This window comes from Brachionichthys hirsutus, chromosome 15 (assembly GCF_040956055.1).
Source record: "Brachionichthys hirsutus isolate HB-005 chromosome 15, CSIRO-AGI_Bhir_v1, whole genome shotgun sequence".
In the NCBI taxonomy this organism is placed as follows: Eukaryota; Metazoa; Chordata; class Actinopteri; order Lophiiformes; family Brachionichthyidae; genus Brachionichthys; species Brachionichthys hirsutus.
The window spans coordinates 6,835,449-6,851,241 of NC_090911.1; positions in this window are offsets into that span (position 1 = coordinate 6,835,449).

Sequence of the window (15,793 nt, forward strand, 5' to 3'; positions counted from 1 at the left end):
AGAAGTCTGTAGCAGTAGTCTGATTTGCTGCAAATGATACACTATATATATATATATATATATATATATCCCACCCCATCAATATTTTCACTGCTTTCAGTCATGAAATAAGGATGTCCAGTCTGAGAGCTGAATACAGCTACAGAATGAAGATGTTTATAGCTTTTTACAGCAAACAACCACAGATGGAACAACATTTAGCCACAGACAAACAAGGATAGATACTACCTGTTTACTCGACTTACTCTGCCAATATAGACTATTCCACTGAATGCTTCGAGAATGTTTTCATCGCAACTGGCTGCTGTTTCTAAAACTACTGACACTGGAAACAAGACACAGCAGATCTGGATTGTAACTGCGCTGCCATTAGTATCAATTGTTATTTGTTAACTGTGCATTTTCATCAGGAAAAGGTCTCCTTCATGTGTAGATGTCTTCCAGGGATTTAAGTAGAGAATCCTACGTAATAAGTATGCACCATGATTATTTCTAAATCAATTCAATTTCCTAACCCCCAAAGTAAAAAAAAAAAAACCTAACAGGGAGAAACATTAACATTCTTTTTATTTACTTCACTTCATTCAAGTTACAGTAATGTTTTTTGTAAATGCCTCAAAATACACTTAAAAAATCAAACAGAAATGAGGAAATAAAACTTCAATTATCAATTATTATTATTGTTATTTTTTTTAAGATAAATGGTCATAGAAAGTGAAATTTTCCTCTCCAGACCGCACTTCATCACATGGATGATAAATAAAAAACAGATAATATTTACTCTGGTCTCTGCAAAGCGCCTCTATTATGGGAATGCAGCTGAATGTTTGTTTTACGTACTTGTTTTGGTCATTTGCCATTCTTTACCCCGTCGGCTTTTCTAATTCCAGTAGTTGGTTGCTAAATTATTTTAGTAACCTAATGATGAGTTATATTTGGTTATGATATTTTATCCTTTCTGCAACCACTGATGAATAACTGCAGTGTTCATTTGTTGATTTCAGAATATTTTGTTGCAAAAGGGTAAAAATAAATACATATAATCTCACATCAAATGTGATTTGTGTGGATAGACGCCATGCATACATTGCGTGGAGACACTGGGTTTCCGGGACATTACCAAGAGTCTTGATTATGGACAGGCGTATGCTTTTTCTCTTTTCTTTTTTTTTTCTCAGGAAAGTTGTGGTTGACCAAAGTCATTTCCTGAAATCCCTGCAGTGAATAAGAGAGTTGAATGCTGGATCTTGGGAGGCAGGCTTTCATTAGAAAGTCCAAAACAAAAAGCGCAAGTATCCAAAAAGAATGAACCACAAAAAGACCAATGAGTTCAATGGAGTGTAACTATCTGTAACGTTCCAACAGCAAATTAGAAGTTCCAGGAAATCCCAGTGATCTCAGCAATAGTATCTTAAAATGCTCAATAAAGAAGTTAATGACTGTGGAGCAATCTAGAGAATCACAGCTGTTCCACATCATAGCACCAGATGAGTGCAGACTTGTGTAGAGAAAATGCACCTTCATAAAGAAAGAAGTGATTGGTCATTGTCATCGATGTACAATAATCTTTGGTCAATAAAGATCAACAATTGAATGCTTTGATTTAAGTTTTTTTTAATTATTAAAAACACAATAAAGTTGGAGATAGAAGTTTTTAAGTAGCGGAAAATCTGCAGCACAAACAGAAAAAGATGTGGTCACTGAAAGGAAATATTTACTTCCAACTGAAGCCTGTTTGAACGGTGAGATCTATAATATATGAGACATTTAATTGACAGCGAGAGTGAAGGTTTACGGAGGCGTTAGAAGACAGAACGAATCCCACAGTTGAGCAATTGTTGGCTGATAACCATTGGAACAGTTGGGATTTAGTTTAACTCTCCTTCTCCATTGAAACACATGTATACAAATTAGGATAAACACAAAACACCTGAAGCACTAACCCAGTGAAAACAATGCAGTCCTCATTCAGCAGTAATAAAAATGAAATTGCATTTCATTTGTTTCAGTGCAATGACACATTTTTATCTTTTGAGAAATTATATGTCTCCTCCTGAACGTGTTTGAAAATGTTTTTCATTTTTTATTTTTTTATTGCAGGTTAATCTCAAAACCCATCATAACAGCAGCATATTAATAATTAAACTAACAATAATAAGAATAATAGTTATCAAATAAGGCTTATTTCTATTCCATCAGTGAGAATGAGGGGTTTTTTTTAGATAAAAGGTTGTAGAAAAAGAGACTTTCCTCTGCAGATCACACTTCATCACCTGGATGATAAATAATACACAGATAATATTTACTTTGGTCTCTGTAAAGCGCCTCTATTATGGGAATGCAGCTGAATGTTTGTTTTATTTACTTGTTTTGGTCTTTTGCCATTCTTTACACTGTAGGCTAACATTCACTTCCTTGTTGTTGGCATGTATTCAAAATTTCATCCCAAGGGTTTTTGGACATTCCTGTATGTCTTTTTTGACTCACCACAAAATGGAAAGGAGTCTAGAAAAATGATATCTCTGAATAAAACTGAATCTTGTTTTTAATGGCCCGTCCACTATCTGGAAAAAAAACATTAATATGTTACTTTTGACATATTGCACAGCGTGAACGTTTCAGCGGATGGGGTTCCTGGATATTATAAACTATATGAGTCAATGCCACTCCTCTTCAACTTCGCAATTTGCATTTGATGATAAAAACCACAAACCACAAGACTGGTTGTCCTTTGGAAATGCTCGCAAACCACATTCTGACTTAAAGCAGCGTTTAGTTCCTAATTATACCCTGCTCTGGTTGTAAGCCCGAAGAACAGCACTTTTGTCCTTGATGGAAACATTGTGTGTGTATGCGTGTGTGTGTGTGTGTGTGTGTGCGTGTGTGTGTGTGTGTGTGTACTCTGAAGAGGCAGTTCACATCGCATGCAGGGGATGGCTGTGATTACGTTGTTCTCTAAAATTAAAAAGGACCATTTTTACTTTATGTCACTTATTTAATAAACGTAGTATGAGCCAGTCCTCCAACAAAGCAATTCAAATGCTGCAATTAAATGTTAATCAAAAGACTGCAGTCTACAAATGGCTCAGCAATACTCAAATGCACCAGACAATTCATGATATTTTAAGGCATGCCATAAAGCGACAGCTCATGACGTGAGGCAGTCTTCAAGGATGACAAGGACAGTGGGTTACAAGTCATTTTCTGTGCACAGATTATGAGAATTATAGGTTAAAATTATAGATCGTGAAGAGTATTTATAATCCATAAGATCTTTTTTCAGATGGTGTAGTTTTACCGCTACTATGCTGAAGCAGTAGTGACATATGATAGCCTCACATTCACAGCAATTTAGGATAAAATGCTGTAATATATCAGTACTCATATTAACATTCTTACAGTTTGTTGGGACTACTTGAATACTAGTGACAGTATGAGCGACCTCCAAACTGAATAGATTATTCATTTGCACACTAGGCTGGGAAGAACTGTCGGTCAGTGGCAAAGGTATCCAAAGAGCTGGGAATTTTCACATGTCAACTCAACTGAGGTACTCTGGGATTCCAAGCATATTATGTGCAAGAAGGTCTTCCAGCATAATATTGATACAGCAGGTCACTACAAATTCAACATAGAATTGGAATTAAATCAATGCTCTGCTGACTTTATGAGGAGTTTGATTAAATTATACTCTCACAAAACTGTTTTGTGATACTTTTCATTTGCATTTCATTTGCAATACAACAGCAGTCAGCTCGTGTGTCTTTAATTTAAAAAAACAATTAACCGTCCTTAATAATAATAATAATAATAAATTGTTCTCAGTGATGTTGTTAAAAAGCTAAGCGAAGTTAAGAAATTACCAAGTCATGAAAAGACGACCAAATGGAATTTAGATGGAACCGATGAAACCAGTGGATCCATCAATTTCTGAGTGCAATCTTAACAATGGATGACAGAGGGAGGGCAGCTTGTCATTATGAAATGTGTCAAATGTTTGACCAACTTCCTGCAGCTGTAACATCTCTGAGATAACCATCATCACATGCAGGAAGGGCATTCAGCTGAACTCCTCTGTCTGCAGAATAAAGTCATTCCATTTGTGCCAACAAAGAGGAAAATGAATAGTCTGAAGCACGGCTTATATGAGTGACACTTTCAGAGTCCACGTCTGGACTTTCTCTGAAGAGGAGCAGTTCATTTGTCAGATCTATCATCAGGTTTATGATGTATATGTTATATAACTTTTATACAAAAAGCAGAGGTCATACTCTTGCCAAGTACCATTTAGTTAGATACTATCTCCACTGATCTGTTAAAGAACTTATCAGTAGTTGTCAAAATGCATAATTAAGTCATCAGGATTTATTAGAAAAAAAAAGACATTAAAAGGGTAAAAGCAATTTTACCACCAATGCAAACCCTTCATGGCAGATTCACCTCATTTAGAGGTGTGTATCTTTTTGTGGCATTGGGTTGCACATACGCAAATATTCTTTGAGTGGAAAAGTTAAGGGGGGAAAAAAGCAGAGGTCATGGGAAGTCAAGAAAACAAGCCCTTTCCTGAGTCAAACACAGACATGGTATAACCTTACCATGCCGGTGAAACTGAAGACTCTCCTATTAACACGCATGTTATGAGTCTGACTCACAGGCCCTCTAAAAACGGAGAAACAGGTGAGTCAATACAAAGGAGAGCTCGCTATGGCATAGTTCATACTTCTGAGGGAGAGTTAAAGAAATCATTATTGGAGAGTTCTCTCAGGAATCCTCTCAGCCATTTCAGAACTGCTGTCAAACACAGAGCATGTGTGTGAAGGGTATTTTCCTACTACAAGTTGCCCCTTTGAGCTGAGTTCCATGCTGATCCCAGAGAAATTCACGCAAGCATGTCAACTGACCGGTGACGACAGCAAGCTGCTCACAGTCTGCACAGCAACGAGCCATGTGCAGCAGCTGCACATGCGTGCACTGCTTACCTCCACACCATGTGCTGTAAAACATTACAAACAACAACAATGTATAAAGTATCTTGTCTGTGGGAATGAACTCAATCTGTGAACTGGAATACACATTCCAATTTCCATTCCCACGCGATTAGAAAGCATGTCAATGCTGAGTGTAAAATCTGGTATTTGTGTCAGTCTCCAGATGTTGGGATACGCTACTCAATAAGTGAGTGCAGTGTTTGCTGGTCTTCCTAGAGATGCAGGTTTGCAGTACTTTAAATCAATATATCCACAACTTTAAAAGCGTTCTATTGTGAATCCGTCCAACTGTATTTAGCGATTTGGAGACTAAGACCAAAATTAAAAGCAAATATTATTGAAAAACAAGAAGGTACCAGTCAATTATGGTGAACTTGAATGTATAGGTTAGTGCAAGTGCGACAGCATATTGTGCTGACACAACATTAACACCAGTTCAAGGTGGATTGCGCAGCTAAATTAAGGGTCCCATATTATGAAAAACTCACTTGCCCCATGATTCTACACTACTATGATGGTAATCAACCCAAAAACAGCTAAACAAACCATCCAGTCAATCCTCCGTATTTTGCGTAGGTCTGTAATCACCTACTGAAATGAGGGGGAACGTGCACAAGATGTGCGTGCACATGCGTGCGTGTGTCTGCGCTCTCTTCACCAACATGGTGACGAGGAAGCTGAGCCGAAAGAAAAGCTCTCGATTTACTGGTCGATCTTCGTTCCTACCCTCACCTTCAGCAGTCCCATATTTAAAAGGTGTCTTTTTTTGCTCTCCCCAACGACTTTGACTGGGATCCCACCTGTCGGATTATCAACGAGTCTGTTTCTTTATCTGCTGCGTCGGAGGTCCCACACAGGGAACTGCTTTTGAGAGTAGTGGCCTCCGACTAGCAGAAACCCTGATAAGAAATTACCTACCGGTATGTCCATCGTGTAAAAAATGTAAATGCAAATTAAAGGACAGAATTTAAGTCACTTTTACTGCTACTAAAATATGCTCATATGTGCAGAAAATAAAAACAGAAAAAGGACAGATTTTGTATCTTGAAACCTAAATTGTTATTTCAACAATAGCGACAGACCTATACTGCTTCTTTTCTCCAATAAGAGCAGTAAATGTCACAGGATAAGGATGACAATCCCACACATGCCACACACCAGCACAAATCCTTCATCATAAAATAAATCGTACAGTTTGGTAGCCCAGTCGTCACAATTGCAGCCCTTTATATTTGTTCAACCCACAGATATTGGCTACATGTCATTTTAACATATTTTGAAATACATGTCTCATCACGTCATATGTGAGTGAACAGACCGACTTAAGTCGAGGAGGACCGTTTGGCGTGATGGCTACTAACCCGCCAACAATCACAGTTTGGATCATTTATAGGCATCTTCATGTTCACAGTTTCCAGCTGCTTTTGTGCCATCGAAAGCGGATAGTTTAGAAAAGACGACAGGAAAGATTCCAGTCGTGTTTGCGGCAACCAAACCAGGTATTTTAAGGCATAACATGATGTTTTCCTCACCCTAACTAAAGCCACGTTTCCACTACATGGTACCGGCTCTTCTCTACTTGATTTTGTTTTTTTTGTTTTTGTTTTTTTCCATATCAAATTATGATTATGCTGAAGAAACCTTTTAGTTATGGTGTCGCTAATTCAGAAGCACTCCTTTGAGGACCTTCAAGACTATTATCAGCCACACGAAGTGAAAGTGTAAAAGTAATGAGTCATGAACTAAAGCCGATTTGGAAAGAAACCAACAGTTTACAAGAGTATAAATACATTCTTGCATGTGGCACAAATTAGTCTTCACGGCTTTTTCCAGCGCATACTGCGGAAGACGCAACATTTGTTCAATGTTTTGTAGCCTTCTGTCTTTTTCATCTAGGGGAATAATCCATCACAACTTGTTTGCTTACGAACATTCAAATTCATGTCACAAAGATATTACATGCCAAAGTCTGAGTGTGTAACAAGTTACTACAATTTGCATTCTTCATTGTTGTCACTGTTCACTGGCTGCAGTATAAATCCTAAAAAGAAGGAATAAATACTTTTCTTGTTAATTACACAGTTGCAATTGTATTGTATTATATAGTAAATTAAACCATTTTCCCCCCATAATAGACATCTTTAAAAACAATTACTGTTTAAGTAGAATGTTTGGTATTTTAACTAAGTCCCACTAATTAGCGCTTACTATGCATTAAAGGCTAGGAAGCAAAGGCGATAGAGTCTCGGGAGGTTAATGACAGAAATAAGGAAGGCTGTCTGCTTGCCAGTCATCTAAACTTAGGTCAGCAAATTGTTGATGGCCGAGCTTTTATTATCCTACTGCATGTCTCCTAATGAAGCAGGCAATTAACATCGAGGCCCTGTCAAAACTCCCCGAGTAAATGGCATGAAGCATCGGTTAAAGGTTCTCAGTGGCAGGTGACTGCTCTTTTCAAATTGATTGATTGAAATGAATTGTCTGCCCCTAATTTCCATAGACAGATTTAAATTAGATTAACCCACATATAATAATAATTTGTCAGCGAGCGATATAGCTGTCAGAATACTATTTTGGAAGTTTAGTACAGTATATTTCTTTGTCTAAAATACTTGAGGGTTAATGAGGGTAATAATGGGGGTTTCTACACAATGAAAATAAATATTTCAGAATATTTCAATTACTCCAAAACAATACAAATAATGACAAAATAGACTGTCAGCAGCTCCTCAAGACCAGCCATCCATCGAAAGCACTGATGGAAGCCCTAATGCTAGGCTGATCCATGGCACGGATGTCTTGATGCCAAAGACTTGCAGAATCAACGTGAATTTTTTGACTTCATGTAAGATACAAGGAAAACATGGTCTGCGCATCCACTGAGGTACGCTTTTGTTTTCCAAGGAAGGTTATAAATTATGGCAGACCTTCGGATGCTGTGCTGTGAAGCCGTTCTAGCTTATTATTCAGCAAGAGGTCAATTAAAAATTTTTTTTTATCTCAGGTAACCTCAAAATGCTTCAATTTTACTTCAAAGTTTCAAAAGCTCCTCACCGCATGATCACTTTGCCCTCAAAACAAAGTCTTCCAAAAACATTTATCATCGCATTTAACACAACATGACAGTTTTCTCAGTCAAAATTTTAGGTCCATGCTAAATTACAACAGAACGATTATGGCACTAGTCCCTCAATTGAGAGCACATGCTAGCCGTCACGGAGGAAAGCACAGTCATACGGTAAGAAATTAAATGGTCAATGAAGCTCCTAAAAGTGCTGCTTCCACTTAATAAATGTAATAACTGAGTAAGTGATGCAGCCAGTCACTGTGAACGGAGACTATGTGAGCGTCTGTCTGCAAGCTGTTGCTGCAGCACGCCTGCCGAAATGCAAAACGCGATGGAGAGATTCCTGGTCTGTTCCAGTAAAAGGGTTTCCCTCAGATAAAATTGTCGGACAACACGGGACCCAACCAGGTCCTTGAGCTGCACTGATGAATATTTATGATACCAGGATATCATCTGTCATAAGCTGCGCCTGTAAAAGGCTGCACAGCCCTGTGGTTGCACAACTGTATGACTCAATTTAAAACGTTTCATACGCTCCCTTCAGAATTGGACACAGACTTTCCACTCTTAACTTTGGTTTTTTAGCGTATTTCTGCGCACCATTTGGTCACAGTTTGGAAACAAATTACCTTTTTGTGGAGAAGAAGACTAAGCAAACATCAAATTTAAATACGGGTAAACATTATTCACAGACAGAGCCTTTTTAACGACTGAATGTTGAATCAGCTATAAATACACAGCTATGTTATAATTGTTTTCCTCTGCCATCTAAACCAATGAGCCTCGAGGTCCACTGCGGCACGGCGATGGACCACATCACTGGGAAAACGCACTATTCCTCAAAGCCTGGGCGGATTGCCTGTTGAATGCACAACCGCCTCAGCCAAAACACATAGAACCAACTTGGTGTGTTGGTTTGCTTGCACAGTGTGCGTGTGTGTGTGTGTGTGTGTGTGTGTGTGTGTGCGTGTGCGTGCGAGCAGCAGGCCTATACTGAATACAGTTATAACAGTATTTGAAAGTGGAATTCTAAATTACAATGTTGCAGAAAAACTAAATCATCAACGCTGCGATGCTGAGAAGTAGAATCCACCCAGGTGCTGTCATGAATGAAATATTAACTCCCCTTCTGTCTGCAAGAATCGTTTTATTTCAGGCAGCTGAGCCTGTTCTACAGCTGTGGAACAATACAAACAGGCACCGATTTGACACCCCCTTTTAACCCCTTGTATTAACTGTTTGATGATGCTATAATTTATTCATTTCATTTTCAACATTTCCCAGTGAGAAAACCAGCCTAACCAGCAGCGACAATAGCTGCTCATGTGCTCTGACATACTGTCAGTGATCTTTGGACAGGAGAGCCACGCTCTCCTGTGAAAGGTTCATTCCTCAAACATTACAATAACACATGGTGACAAACAGATATGAGTGACTGTGAGAGCTGACTTACCAAGCATAGACTGCTGATGAGTGCGATAAGGAGGAAGTCCATATTGCAGAGCCGCAGAGGGGATCCCATCCCTGACCTGTGGGAACTCTACCTTGAAGAGTCCTTGGAGGTGGGCGGGGGGGGGGGGGGGCTCAAACAGATGCTGAGGATGCTCAGATTATTTAAGATACCTAACTTTGCTCAAAGTGGAGCGAGAAGTGTCGTTTTACTCCATCTGGCCTCTCGGTGCTTATGACGGCTTCTGAAATCATAACTCTGTAATCGCCTCGCTCAGTCCGAGATTTAATTTCCTATAATCTACTCTATGCTCTGGCTCAGCCCACTCGTCTTATTTCTCTGCATCTGTCTTTTTTTTTTTTTTTACTCCTCTGAAATTACATCCACATGTCAGAACTATTTATGTCGCTCTCGGTCTGCGGTGGGAAGTTCAAATGATTCTTTGTAGAGGAGAAACCAATGTTGTATTTTTAGGTCTTTTAAATTTCCCCTCAGACTAACTTAAACGCTTCAGCATGGAGCTGTTCGCCTTCTGGTCTATTCCAATCTTTTCTTCCACACGCTCGATCAGTGTGGGGATCAAATGAAGCCAAATTGTGTCACTCCATCACTCCAGTCGCTGTTCAATTTCACAATCGGATCTCCCCTCACAAAGGGTTTACTTATTATAGCGTACAATAAATAAAATAATCTTATGGCAGTGTAAAATAAAACTTTTCCTATATGTTTACTTGATGTGGGTGAATCAACTCAATGGTCTCTTATAAATAGAGACGAAACGTTTCCACGCAGCGGGTTTAACGGTGTCAAAAAAATAAAATATAATAAAAAAGTCTAAATTAAAAACGAGCGTGGCAGCTCTACACCAATTGAATGTATGAAACCCCCAAACGCGCTCTGTTTACCAACGGTGATGTCCAAAAAAAAAAAAAAAAAAAAAGCGCAGAGGAAGGACAGACGCCAACTTTCACTCCAAGAATCTACTTACTATGGAGGGAGTCCGCTCGCCCTGACGCGCAGACAGTTAGCGCAACGCGCACGCCCGAGTGTTTCTGCGCGGTGACAATGCAAAAGTTGAAGTTTCTCGTGTTGGGAAGTGTCTCCAGATGTGGCGAGCGGCAAGGTCGTGTCCGGTAATGAGTATATGTGGATGGAAAAGGGGGGGGCCTTCGGAAAGGAGGCAGGTAGGGTGGCGCGTAACAGCCTCTCATTGGTGCGCGCTCACTTACGTTGGAATAAACCACGACTCCGAAATGACATATTTTTCTCACCCCTCAAACAAACTCTACATTCAACAGATCTGCGGGTCTTTGCCAAACCGCTTTTTCTCCCTGCAGTTTCTCAAAAGTTGCATCTCGTAGGATCGGATTACCAAGACATCGTGCAGAAGACGCGCGTTTCCATCTCAGACACTTTTACACGAGTTTCAAGAACTTTCTCTCATCCGCGTTTGAAAATGAAACTGCGTGTTTTTATTATTATTATTATTTTTATTTCTTCTTCTTCTTGCAGCGTTAAATGCATGAATTCTCTCACAGCTGTTAAAGCAAATCTTTTTTTCTTTTAAGACTCCGCTCAATGGGGGTTGTAACGAGTCATGTGATCACACACGTTTCTTTGTTTATCTGTTTGCAAGACGTCTAAAAAACAAACAAACAGTGGACTGTTAAGTATGTTGCCAAATGCATTAAACGTTAGATGTGATAAACCAAATCAAAGTGAGAAAAATAAACGACCATGACATGGACAACTGATTATGTTGCACCAAACTGGACCCAGATCTGAGAGACTAAACTGTGGAGGGGTTAAATATTTCCTATCAAATTGTATTTGGTGGATGGTTTGAGGCCCAGTGAGGTCAAATAGCATTGTTTCGCAACAACAGTCAAGATTACCGTAGATAAAATTAATCATATATCAGACGTTTGAATTTTCTACTTTTTTACTTTCCCAATGATTATGACCATTTTGAGGAGCCACATTAATGAGGGAACTCACATATAATCTGAAATTATAAGCCACATACAACAAGACTCACAATATAATTCGGTCCAAATGCAAACTTTCTGCAGAGCCAGTAATTGCACTATTGTTGAAATCTGTTGTTGCTGTTGTTGTGATCGTTCATTTTCCAGTATGGTATAAGATTGACCGTAGAATTTATTATTTTTTAACTGAATTTATTAACATAGAGATACTGTTACTAAAGTAAAGGTTCTCATTACTTTGCAATAGTCACACCAATAACAAATATAGAGCATGTGGTTGCTCATTTTTCACAAAATGTTCCATCTATTAAACCGTGCAGGGCCAGAGCCAGATTGTGGAATAATCGTGTAATTCAGTGATTGCCTCACTCCGGTTGCACTGCTTGTAATCCAGCACCGAGCAGCAAACAAACACAAAGATGACTTCAGCGTGAAAACTTTCAACTCTTTCAACTCTCTTGGTGATGTAGTACCATTGCAGGATTAAATAACCTACACATTTTCCATCAGAGACAAAGTGATGGTTCAGTTTCAGCATCCGTCACCGTGATGTGATGCTGCTAAAAGCAGCCCCATTAGGATGACATCTGTCCACATGACACCTGATCGCATTTTAACAAGCTTGCTTTCACTGTGAGGTTGTGTGGGATGGGTCCCTGACAAAGTTCCCAAAGTCCCACATTCAGCTCCACTTATCCATCCATCCATTTTCCACCACTTATCTGGGGCCGGGTCGGGGGGGGGGGGGGGGGGGCAGCAGCAGCCTAAGCAGGGAAGCCAAGACTTCCCTCTCCCCGGCCACTTCTTCCAACTCTTCCGCAGGGGATCCCGAGGTATTCCCAGGCCGGCCGAGAGATATAGTCTCTCCAGCTTCACTTAAATTAATTCAATTAAATGTATACAGCGTGTTTGCAACTACCATAGTTTGAAGGTTTATATTTTGGGTACTTTTCAAAATAAAATTATTGCTAAAATGTTCAGAAAGGCAAGGAAATTGGGGATTCTTAATCCAGCCATGGATTAGATTTAAAGTTAAAGGGAATTTCCATCAAAAGTTTCCTTTAAGAATTGTAATATGATCAATGAAGAAGTTCAAACCAAATTCATTTTTTTATGGTATGATTGTAATTATTTAGTTCAATTTAATTCAATTCAAATAATTTAATAGGCGAAATTTAATTATTGAAAACAATACAGTACCAGTTTGAAATGTAATAAAAACAGACATTATAAGATTGTCATTAAATTATTTCACCTCCATGAATCACCCAAAATTATTAATGAACTGAGTCAAATTCAGACACTGATTATCTCCACAAGGAGTGATGTAAGCGACATAAGAATCTTGACATTAGAGAGCAGTGCTTGAGCTGACAAAAGCATATTCAAAACTTATAGATGTAAAGTGTCAAATTTCAAAAGAAGATTTGAAAGACCTTTCTCTTTTTAGCGCTACTGTTCATTCACATCTGAGTCCAAGAGAGGGCGGTGTGACTCAGCTGCGATTTTGTCCTGAGAGCACAGATGCGTGCGTTTATATTTAGGCCTGCGGACTGATGACCGACCACTGAATATGTAAAGCTTTCTCCGAACAATCTCTGACGCTTCAACTTTTCCACATGTGACATTCGAAAATTTAAAATGAGTTTGAAAGAATTCGTGGGCAAATTTAAAAACTTTCACTAAATTGCATGATGTCTTCTTGTGACACGAACTCTCACACAAATGCACACTGAACTGAACTGCATAATAAATGTTGTTTATTAAGGCTCAAATGGGAGAAATAAAAATGTTCCAAGATGAAATCCTGCTGTGACCCCCCCCCCCCCCCCCCCCCTAAAAAAACTGTGTTTATATGATCTTTGCTAAATAAAAATTTCTGCCAAACAACATGGCAGCGGTCTGTTTTGGAAGAAGGCCTGTACAGACTGGAACATTCACCACTTCACACACTAAACTGGATACCACTCGAGGCCCCAGCTGGACAGGGACAGTATAATTACATGCTTATATGCTTCACTGACTGCCTTGTGGATTTGTTAATGAACACGTCACATGTACCAGGAATCCAGCTGGTGCATTAACCACCTCATTTGAATCAGCACTGGCACGGACACACTATATCTCAAGTGGTGGTGGCGGATCCCAGCGCAGCAATGTCGCCACAGCGCCGGCCGCCATAGGGCAGCGTCTGTTAGAACAGTTATGGAGTGAAATGCTTAATACTGGATTTGTAAGCAAATGTAAATCTGAGCACCCAAACTATCCTACTACAACACCCAAATGATTGGTAGTTCCATTTTTTTTTAAATGATTGGTAGTTCCTATTGTTGTGAACATTGAATTACAATAAATGTGATGTCAGGCTTTTCTGGTGCTGTTAACAGCTTGACTTTGTTTTATATGTGTTGATCACATCACAACAGATTAATCGTAATAAAATTGACAGTTGAAATAAGTTTACATCTATGATCAGTTACAGTCAATGATGAGAATGAGCCAGTCTGAAGTTTTTATATGAAAGTAAAAGTACCTACCGGTAATCACTTTCGTTTATAAAATCTTTATTTTTCTAAGTCTGACACAATTTTTACAAACATGCTGCAATAATTCTTTTTTTATATAATTTTCATGTAAATAATTCAAGCATTACTGTTCAATCAAACTATGCACATCGAGAGTTGACTTAGACATTTTCTGTTGCAGGTTCTTCCTCTTTGTGGGCCATCACATTCAGGTTCGTTGAACGTGATCTTCCTTTCATCGCCTTCCTCTTCCTTCTTGAAATTGGCTCCTCTGCCCAGGATTTCCCACCTGGCCCCCTTTTAAATCATATAGAGCAGTGTGAGATATGTTTGTCCAATTTGAGAGACCCTTTGGAAACCTTGCCGATATTTTTAAAACACACTTGCTGTGTCCCTTGGGCATAGTTTTCCCCTTTATGTCTGAACAGCATGGCTTTATAATGCTGCTTATAAACAGGCTGTTAATGAACTGTATACCAAAGGCTACAGCTGCACTGAAGGTCATCTGTTGTGTCCAAGTACAATTGGCATTGAGGGCAGCTTGGAGCGTTTCCAGTGAACATAACAGCCAGACAACAGACTATCTCCAAAATAGCAAACTGCACAGGTCTTAGATGTTTTGAAAGCTTGACTGTATGCAGTTACTCATGTTGCAAAATAGTTTATGTAGTCTGTCAATGCAAACACCTGGTGGGATCTGAAAGGTGGCTGGCACCATTTATACTCGTTTCCATATACAAAGTTTCCGTCTGCAGTTCTTTGTGGCTCTGATCAAACACTGATTACTTCAGTCATGATATTTGCAAATAATGAGGCGCAAACCGCAGCACTGACTGCCTTAATCTGGGGATTATTTCATCCTCCAGTGTTTTATCACCTCCACACCAGGCAAGCCGAAAGCAGGAGCAAGGAGCAAGGAGCAAGAATGAGAGATGCAGGTCTCCATTGATCTTTGTCATTGTCTGCATCAATGAACAATGTACATCTACATATGCACCATCAAAAAGTGTCCAAACTTCACAGAACAGGTATTGAGTTCCTTTTTAAAATGTGTCATGTTGGTATGAGCTGTCATCTATTGTATCTGAAATGCACAAGAATGGGGACGTAATCCAGATAGTTCATAAAGATTTAGGATTCAGTGACATGAACAAATGTTATTTTTAATTTCATTTAAATTATTATCTGACAAAACCTTTCCATCACTCGCAAATGTTTTCATTTTGAGCAGGAAACCTCAAAACATATTGCAAAACATAAGACTTTAAATGCAAAGGAAGGCACAGGATGAATGCATAGCTTTGCAAGCCTAAATCATTACTTTGAAGGCTAAAATCCAGAAATGAAATCAGAAACGAAATCAGAATATCAGTCACAATCCTTATTGTACCTACTTCACACATCCCCGAACTGTGAGCCGCCAGCATTAGGAAGCTGCTCCATGCTTTATTAATTTGCCCAAAAAATTTTATATTTGCACATTTTATAACAATACAAACAACAACAAAAACTAATCTGTCTGCAGTCCCTGACATTATTTCTGCATGAGTCTCATATTCACAGCACAGATAACACATTATGAAACAAGAAATTGCCTTATGTTCTTGCAGATTGTTCACACACAGAATAATCCGAGACATAAAAAAAAAAACATTCTGTGTAGGCTATTTCTGGAAGGATCAGAGACCAAATCTCTGCGAATCCCTCTGATCATATCAGATAAGCGGTCATTATGGAGTTTTATCCGGGCACATCATTTAGTGTGTTTCAGTGTT